The 13234-nt window shown below is 44.7% G+C and overlaps 1 long non-coding RNA gene across 2 annotated transcripts; it reads left to right on the top strand.

Moving 5' to 3' along the window:
* Nucleotides 1-4306: 4306 nt before the first annotated feature.
* LOC135057027 (uncharacterized) lies at nt 4307-5511 on the top strand. Of its 2 annotated transcripts, none has more exons than XR_010244110.1 (4): nt 4307-4373; nt 4474-4528; nt 4611-4715; nt 5352-5511. It is a non-coding gene; the product is annotated as an uncharacterized LOC135057027 (long non-coding RNA). The 2 variants fall into 2 exon arrangements; XR_010244109.1 differs by lacking the exon at nt 5352-5511 and adding an exon at nt 5010-5130.
* The last annotated feature ends 7723 nt before the right edge of the window (nt 5512-13234 follow it).

Below are 13234 nucleotides of genomic sequence, written 5' to 3'. Positions count from 1 at the left end.
ATATACAGGGCCGGTGCTAGGGTGTTCGGCGCCCCCCTGCAAACTATAAAATTGCGCCCTCCCATATTCCGTTGGCGTGCGCCGGGAAAAGGGGTGTGGTCTCACAAGTAAGGGGCATGGCCACACAATAGTACCCCCATTTAAAATTACGCCACAATGTAGCACAATCTTATTAATCTTATACGTAATGCCCCACTCGTAGTAGTTACGTCCTTATACGTAATGCCCCACCCGTAGTAGTAGCGTCCTTATATGTAATGCACCCCAGTAGTAGTAGCACCCTTATACATAATGCACTCACAGTAGTAGTAGCATCCTTATACATAATGCCCCCAGTAGTAGTAGCATCCTTATACGTAGTGCCCCCCCAGTAGTAGTAGCATCCTTATACATAATGCACCCAGAGTAGTAGTAGCATCCTTATACGTAGTGCACCCCCAGTAGTAGATGCGTCCTTATATACGTAATGCCCCCCCCAGTAGTAGAAGCGTCCTTATACGTAGTGTACCCCCAGTAGTAGAAGCGTCCTTGTACGTAATTCCCCCCTAGTAGTAGTAGCGTTCTTATACGTAATGCCCCCCCACAGTACTAGTAGCGTCCTTATACGTAATGCCCCCCCCCCAGTAGTAGCATCTTTACATGTAATGCCCCCCCGTAGTAGTAGCGTCCTTATGCATAATGCCCCCCCAGTAGTAGCATCCTTATACGTAATGCCCCCCCAGTAATAGTAGCGTCCTTATATATAATGCCCCCAAGTAGTAGTAGCGTTCTTATACGTAATGCCCCCCCAGCAGTAGTAGCGTCCTTATACGTAGTGCACCCCCAGTAGTAAAAGCGTCCTTATACGTAATTCCCCCTAATAGTAGTATCGTCCATATACGTAATGCCCCACAGTAGTAGTAGCGTCCTTATACATAATGCACCCCCAGTAGAAGCCTCCTTATATGTAATTCCCCCGTAGTAGTAGTAGCGTCCTTATAAGTAATGCCCCCCCCCCAGCAGTAGTAGCGTTGTTACGCATAATGCCCCCCCTGTAGTAGCGTCCTTATACGTAATGCACCCTCCCAGTAGTAATAGCGTCGTTACGCGTAAAGCCCCCCCTGTAGTAGTAGCATCCTTATACGTAGTGCACCCACAGTAGTAGTAACATCCTTATACGTAATTCCCCCCTAGTAGTAGTATCGTCCTTATAAATAATGGCCACCCCAGTAGTAGCGTAGTTTCACGTAATGCCCCCCTGTAGTAGTAGCGTCCTTATACGTAATGCCCCCCCAGTAGTAGTATCGTCCTTGCATGTAATGGCCTCCCCCAGTAGTAGCGTCATTATACGTAATGCCCCCCCCAATACTAGCATCCATAAAGTGCGCGTACGCAGACATACCTCACACACACAATTCACACATATATACACACACATACACACCCACCCACCATATGCACACATACACACTCACCATATATATATATATATATATACACACACACACACCACTTACCTAAGCCAGTCTCACTCTGTACTGCAGCCTGGTCAGTGTAGCTCCGCCCCTTCTGTCCCATTTAGCCCCGCCCCCTTTCGGACCATTTAGCTCCGCCCCCTTCTGTCCCATACTCAGCCCGTCAGCCGCTGTCACACGGGGAGGGGAGGCAGGAGGTTTTTCATTCAGCAGGCGCTGCTGCCAGTGACTGTCATACCGTGACAGTCACAGCAGCAGCAGGGGGACAGGACGGCGCAGCAGTGAAGGGATTCAGAGCAGGGGGAGCGCCTCTCTGTCCCAGCGCCTCCCTGCACTGCATCCCTTCGCTGAGCGGGTAGCGCCGGGCCTGTATATATATATATGTACATAAGCCCGCACTCTCATCTAATCAATGACATCAGTGGGGTGCACTCAGTGGAAATACACTGGAACAGTGAGTCCACGCATATAGAGAAAGTCCCATTGGGGGGGAGGCACTCTCCAAATCATAGAATAAGTCCAAATCTGGTACAACAATATTTTAATATTCAATATAGTAGCTCCAAATGTCGACGTTTCGATTCTGACATAGAATCTTTCTCAAGACGAGCAATACAATGCAGCATCCATAGTCAATTATACACACTATATGAAGGAAACAAACAAACAGAGAACATCTGAAATTAAAATAATGAACAATGCCTCACAGGCCCACATGTGAACCGAAATGAATCACCCCTAGGTGCATAGCATAATAATGTGCCTAAGATTAGTGCATATACCTATACACACATATTTCGGTACATCACAAACCAAACACCAACTATAAGAAAAGATAGCAGAGCCTGCACATACCAGCTTACCATAAACCAAAGTGTATACGCATGTTACAACAAATAAAGTGTCACCCCCATACAGGTAAACACAGTGAAAGCTTACTCAATGCCTGATTCCAAGCTCATATATACGGAGTAAACCGGAATAGGGACTTTATGCTCAGGAGGAAGGACATCCAGCATGAAGCTATTCATTCAAAGGTAAAACCTAAACAAGGAGACGATGGTCAGATAAACATATATTGAGGACATCTGTATGTCTAATCCACTAATATAGTCCATTAACTCACAACATATATGAAGTCGAGACATCCATCATAGCAGGTGTAAATTCCTCCAGACTTACTACAATAAAATTAATATATCAAGATCACTGCAGATCACAACCATGTATTAATCAAACAATATAACCAAAAACAATTTTTCAATGTTCCAAATTACTCACAGGAGTCTGGAGAGTTAGCAAAGCACTCACGAGCATCAGGACAGGGCTGCGTATAGCTCCACTGTCCCATGCTCCAATTATACTATTCAAACCGGAAGTGATGTCTCCGCATGTGTAGACCCACATCTAAATATTACTATAACAATACTTCTAAACTATTCAAATATGGCAACACGTAGTACACATATACTCCACTCAGCTCCCTAGGTGAATAAGTACACACCCGAAGGCGAGTTCACCCATAGACAACGGAGGGCGGAAGTGACCTGCGTTCCAACTGCCGCGGGCGGAAGTGCATGCGTTCCACATGAGCACTTCCGCCCACTGTAACCAACAACGCCAAGGACATCACAACGGGGGCGGGAGCAATATGCGTTCCAGCTCTGTTAATGCGGAAGTACCTGCGTGCCATATGCGGCTGCGATCAGCATACGTCATTTTAAAACAACATGTCACGATACAATAAACACAGAGTGACCTCTAACACATGCTGCCAGTCCACAAGGGGCCCATGAGGCTAAAGCAAGATACACAAAAATACACAAAAATATACATATATACATAATCTATACATAAATGTACAAGAGGTTTATACATACATACATAACAAACAACATACACAATACACTTATAGGTACTGGGTGAAATACAGTATAAGTAACAAGCTTAAATCAAATGGCAACTGTACAGACATAAAATTAAGAAAATGGGGTACCACAAGATACACCATTGGATTGATCCGTGCATCAGGATGCCCAAACCAGGTGTCACTATACATACATAAGGATATATGGTAAATATATATTTATTAAAAAATATCTATAACAAGACACTATATATGTATAAGGATATTCAAATGTATGTATAGTGACACCTGGTTTGGGCATCCTGATGCACGGATCAATCCAATGGTGTATCTTGTGGTACCCCATTTTCTTAATTTTATGTCTGTACAGTTGCCATTTGATTTAAGCTTGTTACTTATACTGTATTTCACCCAGTACCTATAAGTGTATTGTGTATGTTGTTTGTTATGTATGTATGTATAAACCTCTTGTACATTTATGTATAGATTATGTATATATGTATATTTTTGTGTATTTTTGTGTATCTTGCTTTAGCCTCATGGGCCCCTTGTGGACTGGCAGCATGTGTTAGAGGTCACTCTGTGTTTATTGTATCGTGACATGTTGTTTTAAAATGACGTATGCTGATCGCAGCCGCATATGGCACGCAGGTACTTCCGCATTAACAGAGCTGGAACGCATATTGCTCCCGCCCCCGTTGTGATGTCCTTGGCGTTGTTGGTTACAGTGGGCGGAAGTGCTCATGTGGAACGCATGCACTTCCGCCCGCGGCAGTTGGAACGCAGGTCACTTCCGCCCTCCGTTGTCTATGGGTGAACTCGCCTTCGGGTGTTTACTTATTCACCTAGGGAGCTGAGTGGAGTATATGTGTACTACGTGTTGCCATATTTGAATAGTTTAGAAGTATTGTTATAGTAATATTTAGATGTGGGTCTACACATGCGGAGACATCACTTCCGGTTTGAATAGTATAATTGGAGCATGGGACAGTGGAGCTATACGCAGCCCTGTCCTGATGCTCGTGAGTGTCTTGCTAACTCTCCAGACTCCTGTGAGTAATTTGGAACATTGAAAAATTGTTTTTGGTTATATTGTTTGATTAATACATGGTTGTGATCTGCAGTGATCTTGATATATTAATTTTATTGTAGTAAGTCTGGAGGAATTTACACCTGCTGTGATGGATGTCTCGACTTCATATATGTTGTGAGTTAATGGACTATATTAGTGGATTAGACATACAGATGTCCTCAATATATGTTTATCTGACCATCGTCTCCTTGTTTAGGTTTTACCTTTGAATGAATAGCTTCATGCTGGATGTCCTTCCTCCTGAGCATAAAGTCCCTATTCCGGTTTACTCCGTATATATGAGCTTGGAATCGGGCATTGAGTAAGCTTTCACTGTGTTTACCTGTATGGGGGTGACACTTTATTTGTTGTAACATGCGTATACACTTTGGTTTATGGTAAGCTGGTATGTGCAGGCTCTGCTATCTTTTCTTATAGTTGGTGTTTGGTTTGTGATGTACCGAAATATGTGTGTATAGGTATATGCACTAATCTTAGGCACATTATTATGCTATGCACCTAGGGGTGATTCATTTCGGTTCACATGTGGGCCTGTGAGGCATTGTTCATTATTTTAATTTCAGATGTTCTCTGTTTGTTTGTTTCCTTCATATAGTGTGTATAATTGACTATGGATGCTGCATTGTATTGCTCGTCTTGAGAAAAATTCTATGTCAGAATCGAAACGTAGACATTTGGAGCTACTATATTGAATATTAAAATATTGTTGTACCAGATTTGGACTTATTCTATGATTTGGAGAGTGCCTCCCCCCCCAATGGGACTTTCTCTCTCTCTCTCTCTCTCTCTCTCTCTCTCTCTCTATATATATATATATATATATATATATATATATATATATATATATATATATATATTTAAAAAAAAATATTATTTTTTTATTTTATTTTTTATAAATTGTCTATTCAAAGGTTCTGTTTTCTTATTTTACTTGTAGGAGAATTAAGGTTGTCATTAAAAAAAAACTTACCTGACCCTTGCCTGGAGATGTACATGTATGAAGGTATGGGAGATACCTGCTGCAGTCCCTTCTACTTACATTTGGGAGGTACGGTTGTTTGGGGGAATCAGCAGCAAATATTAAATGATACATTGGCTCCATAACATCTCGCTGACCCTCTGATTTTTACAAACTATGTTACAAAAAATTCCATTAACAACCATTAATTAAACAAGAAAAACACCACTCATTTTCTCATACGTCCTAGGGGGACTCCGTAAGGACCATGGGGTATAGACAGGATCCACAGGAGACATGGGCACACTATAAGACTTTGAATGGGTGTGTACTGGCTCCTCCCTCTATGCCCCTTCTCCAGACCTCAGTTAGAGTCTTCCCAGGAGAGACTGGTCACATACTAGGGGAGCTCTACTGAGTTTCTCTGGAAAGACTTTATGCTAGGTTTATTATTTTCAGAGAGTCCTGCTGGCTACAGGCTCTCTGCTTCATGGGACTGAGGGGAGAGAAGTCAGACCTACTTCTTCTGAGTTAAGGGCTCTGCTTCTTAGGCTACTGGACACCATTAGCTCCAGAGGGTTCGATCACTTGGTGCGCCTAGCTGCTTGTTTTCGAAGCCACGCCGTCAACCCCCTCACAGAAGACAGAAGCCGGGTGAGTATTGGAAGAAAAAGAAGACTTCAGGTCTCGGAGGTACAGCGCAGCGGTCGCGCTGCGCGCCATTGCTCCCACACACCAACGGTTCTACAAGGGTGCAGGGGGGGCGCCCTGGGCAGCAATATACCTCTTTCCTGCAACTGGCAAAAGATGTATACAGTGCATAGGCACTGTATAGGGACCCCCGCCAGTATAAATATGAATAATATTAGAGGGGCTGAAGCGTGCCGAGAGGGGGCGGGGCTTAGCCCTCACAACTTGTTACAGCGCCATTTTCTCCTCATTTCCCCGCCAAAAAGCAAGGTGGTTTTAGTGCAAAAGAGAAAATATAGCACTATACACTATAATGTGCGTGTTAGTTAATGAGTTGTACTGGTATTCTGTGTTTTCCCTGTCACATATACCCATGATAGCTTATAGTACTCATGTGTCGACGTGTGTGTGCTCTGCCACGAGCTGGCTATGTGAATCCCTCTGTCGGCATTGCTGACTCCTGATGGTACCTGGGTCTGCAGATCAAGTGTCAGCAGGTCGGTAGTTGTATGGGTGACACAGTAGTATGTGGGTGACCTGTCAGCACCGTCTGTTATTACTGGGTGTAAATTAACATGAAGTACATAACCTATACCTGTATAGGGCACGGTTCCATGGGCCTGTAGCTCTGGCACAGATGTGCTTTTATTTGTGGGGGAATGATATTACATTTATGTGTATATACTTCCCTCGAACCCCTCGGGGTCGTAAGAATGTTATTTTACCTAGTTACCACTCCCTGTTGTCGACAAATTCTATGTTTTATGTCGACCATAAGGTTTCCTGGTCAGATCCACAACTTGGGCATTTAGTACATGGTTGTACACATTCAGCACACATTAATGTCACTAGGGACCCTGGGGTTCTGGACAAAATACTTATATATATATATATATATATATATATATATATATATATATATATATATATATATATATATATATATATATATATGATATGTGTATTCAAATATGTATATTCATATTGCAAGTTCTAATGAATGCTGAAGTAAAAGTATTCCTTCCCATGTGCTGGTTGCTCTGTTGATAAAGCTCTAGGTCGGCCATGACAAGTTGGTCTCAGATCCTCATGAGGAGTCAGAGTGTTTATTCTTTTCCCGCCGCGGATAGAATACGGTGATAGTCAACTCCTGGTCGGCACGGGGCCCTGTCACAAAGGATCGTATACAGGAAGCTAAGTGATATTTTACTTATATGCTTTGAGGTTATTTGCATTACATGTGCATGGGGGAGTGCTTGTATTCAGAAAAACATCCAATAGAATTACCCTAGAGAGAGAGGGGATGTTTCTTATGTTGGTTTTTCTCTATAACATTGCGGCAGGCTGCCGAGCGTCTGCAGTAGGTGTGGCCGGGGGAATGCTGAGGCTGACTCCGAGAGATACTGGAGTTTTTTCCCCTGTGACGGTGTACCGCTGTTTGGGGATGCCTCAGTTAAGTCACTCTCGGCGAATAACACTGGTAAGTCTACCTTCGTGAGTTAGATTCCCTCACAACGATTGGTGACGCATTCTTTTGTGGGATGCAGTCATTTTAACTGTTTCGATACAGTTCTTTTTTCCCTTTCTGTGCAGCTAGTGGAAGGTGAAAAGGTAAGAGCTCTGCAGCCTTGTTAGGTTCGCAGAAGCGGATATTGTCTTCTGTTTCTACCACATCCACCGCATGTCGCTGGGTCTCTGGCTGGAGCCCACACCGGTGGGAACTCGTCTAATACTCTTCCGTAAGTCCGGGAATGGACTTGGACCTGGGGGTTAATAGTAGAAGCCAAAGGGGGACATACTGGAATTGACAGATGATTCCCCTCACTGAGTTTTCAAATATATCTTACTGATTACCCTCTGGAAGGGGAGATAGTACGCGACGCCATACCAGAGTTGCATCAGGTTCAGGATTTTGTCCTGCAGTCCCTGTTAAAAAAAAATATATATATAGCCACTCGAGTAGCCTAGTGGTACAGTGCTCTGCACTACAACAGCTGGGGTCCTGGGTTCAGATCCCCATCCACCAGAAACAAAGACTTCTACTTACGAAGTTGAACTACAGGATGGAATCTCAGGCCAGGGAGCTCCAGCACATAAAGGTAGAAAAAGGGGTTAAATGCGTTTTTCTCAGCATTCAGCCTACCTGGGGTGATATCCAGGATTGTCTTTGCCATCTCACCGGAGTGTTGGCAGTATGATGGTTTTCTTTCAATAGTAAGAGCCATTGTTATTCTGTACTGAGGCACTCCCCTGCTTATGGTGAGGTCAAGAAACAAGTGATCCAAATAGTTATTTCTCTCTGACTTTTCTTCGACCCAGGGAATGGCTGTTGTTCCCAACGACGCGGATGTCGGAGGTGGGTATCAGAGTAGATACTGAACGGTTGAGGTTCTGTGTTTTCTTGTGGAAAGAGGTCTGAGGATCCAGAGTCGGATCAGATTTGCAGTGACAATCCATCAATATGTTCCGTTGATGAAGAAGACGGGTGTGGCCTAAGAGGCCTTTTTCGGTGAGCAGGTCAAATGCCAGAGTGGGTTTCACGGGACCAGTTGGAAATATGGTCCGGATCTCGCATGCACTGGAATATAATCCTAATGGCCCGGATATCGCTCCTGTCGTATCTGCACAGTCTCGCCTCCTAGAGGGACGAAGGTTCGGGATCCAGGATTAGATCCTGGTGTCCATGCATGAAGATCTCCGAGGCTGGGGAGCAGTCTTTCCAAGGGAAGTATTTCAGAGGAAAAGATCAAGCTGGAAAGCTTGTCTGCAATAAGTTTTCTTCAATTAAGAGCTGTTTTCAACAAACCTATTCTTCGTGATCTGCCCGTGTTATGTCTGTCGGACAATTTGACAGCAATGGCGTAAGTAAGCCGCTAGGGCGGAACAAGGAGCAAAGCGGCAATGGCAGAAGCCGCAAAGAAGTTTTCCGCTGGGCGGAAAGACAGGTAATTGATATATTAGCGGTCTTCGTTACGGATGTAGACGACGGAGAAATTACCTCTGCAGACGCGATCTCCATCCGGGAGATATACACTCATCATCGAGAAGTTTTCACAGAAGTGACAAGTCTTTGAGGAGTGCCTCAATTGGACATGTTGGCGTCTCGCTTCAACAAGAGACCTCAGGGATATTGTTCCAAGTCAAGCGACACTAAAGCTATAGCGGTGGACGCCCTCGTGACACCTTGGGTGTTTTCAGTCGGTCTGTGTGTCCCCTCCGCTTTCACTCTTTCTGAAGGTGATAAAAGTAAGAACAAAGGTTCAGGCGATCCTCGTTGTTCCGGTCTGGCCAAGGAGGGCTTGGTATCCAGTTCTCCAAGGTTTACTCATAGAAGATCCCTGGCCTCTTCCTCTACGTGAGGAACTGTTACAGCGAGATCCGGGCGTGTATCAAGACTTACCTCGGCTGCATTTGACGGCGTTGCGGTTGAACGCCATATCCTAGCCCGAAAGGGTATTCCCAGTGAAGTAATTTCCACACTTCAGGCCAGAAAAGAAGTAACGGCAAAGCCTTACCACCGTATTTGGCGTAAATATGTGTCTTGGTGTGAATCCACGAAGGCTCTTACAAAAGACTTTCACCTGGTCGTTCTTCTCCATTCTTTGCAAGCAGGTGTGGATGCAGGTCTAAAAGTAGGTTCCATTTCAGTACGGTTTTGGCCTTAAAAAAAAAAAAAAAGATATTTCAAGAAAAGAATTGGCCACCTTTCCGGAGGTTCGGATTTTCGTGAAAGGAGTACTGCACATCCAACCTCCCTTTGTGCCCTCATTGGCACCGTGGGACATTGACGTGGTGTTGAGTTTCTTGTGTCACACTGATTGGAACCTTTATGAAAGGTAGTGTTAAAATTTCTCTTTTGGAGAGTGGTCATGCTTTTGGCTTTGGCGTCCACAAGGCGGGTGTCAGAAGTAGCGGCTTTGTCTCACAAGAGTCCCTGTTTGATCTTCCATGTGGATAGAGCGAAATTGAGAACTCGGATAATAGTTCTGTCAAAAGGGTTTTTTTCTGTGTTCCGCAGAAACCAGCCTATTTTGATGCCTGTGGTATCCTCAGCATTGGCTGATTCAAAGTCTCTCGATGTAGTCAGGGCTTTGAATATTTATGGCACCAATTTGGCTCAGTTTGGGGACACAGAGGCCCTGTTTGTCCGGTATGCTCCCAGCGTGATTGGGGCACCTGCGTTTATGCCGTCTGTTACACGCTGGATCTGTGATGCGATTCAGGATGCTCATTCTACGGCTGGATTGCCGTTACCGGAGTCGGTGGAGGCCCATTCTACTAGGAAGATGGGCTCTTCTTGGGCGGATGCCCGTGGTGTCTCGGCGGTTTAACTTTGCCGAGTGGCTACTTGGTCGGGTTCAAACACCTTTGCTAAGCTCTACAAGTTTGATACCCTGGCTGATGGGGACCTCCTGTTTTCTCAATCGGTGCTGCAGAGTCATCCGCACTCTCCCGCCCGGTCTGGAGCTTTGGTATAAACCCCATGGTCCTTACGGAGTCCCCAGCATCCTCTAGGACGTAGGAGAAAATAGGATTTTAATACCTACCGGTAAATCCTTTTCTCTTAGTCCGTAGAGGATGCTGGCTGCCCGTCCCAGTGCGTACTGTGTCTGCAGTTATTGGTTATGGTTACACTCTTGTGGTGTTTCTTTTCTGTCAGGATGTTTCTGACGTTGTTCATGCCATGGCATGCGGTACCTTCTTATTGGTTGGATTGACACACAGGTTGTGTTATATATTCTCTCAGCATGTGGCTGTGTAATTTTTCATGCCCGTGGCTGGTGTTCTATTGAATACCATGTTCTGCGGTATGTTCAAGGTGTGAGCTGGTATGACACTCACCGTGTTTAAACAATAAAATTCTTTCCTCGACATGTCCGTCTCCCTGGGCACAGTTTTCTAACAGAGTCTGGAGGAGGGGCATAGACGGAGGAGCCAGTTCACACCCATTCAAAGTCTTATAGTGTGCCCATGTCTCCTGCCGATCCCGTCTATACCCCATTATCCTTACGGAGTCCCCAGCATCCTCTACGGACTAAGAGAAAAGGTTTTACCGGTAGGTATTAAAAACCTATTTTTTTTCCCAAAAAAACTTTATAGAATTCTGGTCTGGACTCATTGACTATCACAGGAACAAGTGCCTTTTTAGCAAGAACTATGCCACCAGTAAGCAGTAGAGCATAGGTTCTCAAACTCGGTCCTGAGGACCTCACACAGTGCATGTTTTGCAGGTAACCCAGCAGGTGCACAGGTGTATTAATTACTCACTGACACATTTTAAAAAGAGCTAATTATTTCACTTGTGATTCTGTGAGGAGACCTGCAAAACATGCACTGTGTGGGGTCCTGAGGACCGAGTTTGAGAACCTGTGCAGTAGAGGAATCGGGCGTATCTCACAGAATATCAGTGCTGCCACCATACATTGGGGAGAGAAGATAAAGTGCAGATTTCTGAACAGTGCTTTTAGAAGGAACACAAGAAGTGCATAGATCACAATGGTCAGAAGTCCGGGACAATGAGGTCAAGAAACCAACGCTGTGGTACTAATGACCTCAATACAGGTCACTTGGAGCAAGAGACTAGGGTAAGGGCAACAAAAAAATTTTAAACACAAAAAAAAATGGTTTGAAAAAAAAACTAATTATAAATTTCAAAAATGAGGATGGTCCAGTACAGAGGACTATGTACTCAGCATGTCTAAGTACACACCACTGGAGGAGACACTGGAATGGGAGGAGGGGGTCCTGGCAGAAAACTCGATTGTTGCGGAGGGTTTCCCGGTGTATACTGCATGGGTTTGTGATGTGGGTGGGGGCACATTTGGGAAACAGCGCCTGGCAGGTGGTGTTATCTCACATGCCTTGACAAGAGATTTGTTTTTGTGCATGAGGTAGCATTAGGAACCAGACACTTGTAGATCTTCTTTTGATCATCCTTCATCAGTCGCATCTCTGCCACAATGTAATTGGCAAAAGTTTGCTCCAAGTCAGGGGGCCTATTAATAACCTCCTCGGCATGAGTAAAAAAAACTATTGTGAGCTGGACGGGGCAGAAGTGGGTTTCTGGACGACCTTCGCTGTTTCGGGGGTCATGGCTGTGGAATTGGGTCGTCCACTTCAGTTGCCTCGCTCATGGAAGGCTCCACTTCCTGGTCCAGTGTAATATCCTGCAATATAAAACAAAAATGATCTCCATGTAAAAATGTGTGGGTACAATACAATACAAATGTGTACTTACCAGATCCAGACTCTCTAATGCCTCCTCTTCCACAAGAGTGGGAGAATCTGGATCCAGATTACACCATGACCTTATCCTTGGCTCTTGCTCCAAAGTGAATTTCATGAGGTCATAATACCACAGTGTTGGCTTGTAAACCTCATCCGTCCCGGCTCCTGAACGTTGCGATTCCATGTACTTCTTGTGCTCCTACAAAAACACTGTTCGGAAATTAGCGATCCTCTTCTTTACCCAATTTAGGTCTGCAGCGCTGTTCCTGGCTCTACTGTATCTGATAATCTGTTCTAATACCTGATAACTCTGTGTCCTGTTGGCATAGTCCGCGCTTTTTACGTGCCACAGGCACTCATTCTCGTGATACAATTCAATGAATCCAGATCAGAATTTTCGATTTGCCTCTGCTGACATATCTGTGGGAAAAACATTAAACACAATTTAACTACAAAATACAAGTGTAATGTACATACCTATGTCATACAACCTGTATAGTATAGCACAAACAGCAACTTAATTTATGAGCACCCAGCTGAGAATTGAAACCTATCTCCAGCGCCATTACACATTATTACATACCGTTATACCCATTACACATTTTCTCTGACGTCCTAGTGGATGCTGGGTACTCCGTAAGGACCATGGGGAATAGACGGGCTCCGCAGGAGACTGGGCACTCTTAAAAGAAAGATTAGGTACTATATCTGGTGTGCACTGGCTCCTCCCTCTATGCCCCTCCTCCAGACCTCAGTTAGAATCTGTGCCCGGCCGGAGCTGGATGCACCCTAGGGGCTCTCCTGAGCTTCCTAGAAAAGAAAGTATTTGTTAGGTTTTTTTATTTTCAGTGAGATCTGCTGGCAACAGACTCACTGCTACGTGGGACTGAGGGGAGAGAAGCGAACCTACCTGCTTGCAGCTAGCTTGGGCTTCTAAGCCTACT

The sequence above is a fragment of the Pseudophryne corroboree genome, chromosome 3 (assembly GCF_028390025.1).
Source record: "Pseudophryne corroboree isolate aPseCor3 chromosome 3, aPseCor3.hap2, whole genome shotgun sequence".
In the NCBI taxonomy this organism is placed as follows: Eukaryota; Metazoa; Chordata; class Amphibia; order Anura; family Myobatrachidae; genus Pseudophryne; species Pseudophryne corroboree.
The sequence above is the reverse complement of the archived record's forward strand: the minus strand, read 5'-3'. Positions and strand labels throughout refer to the sequence as shown.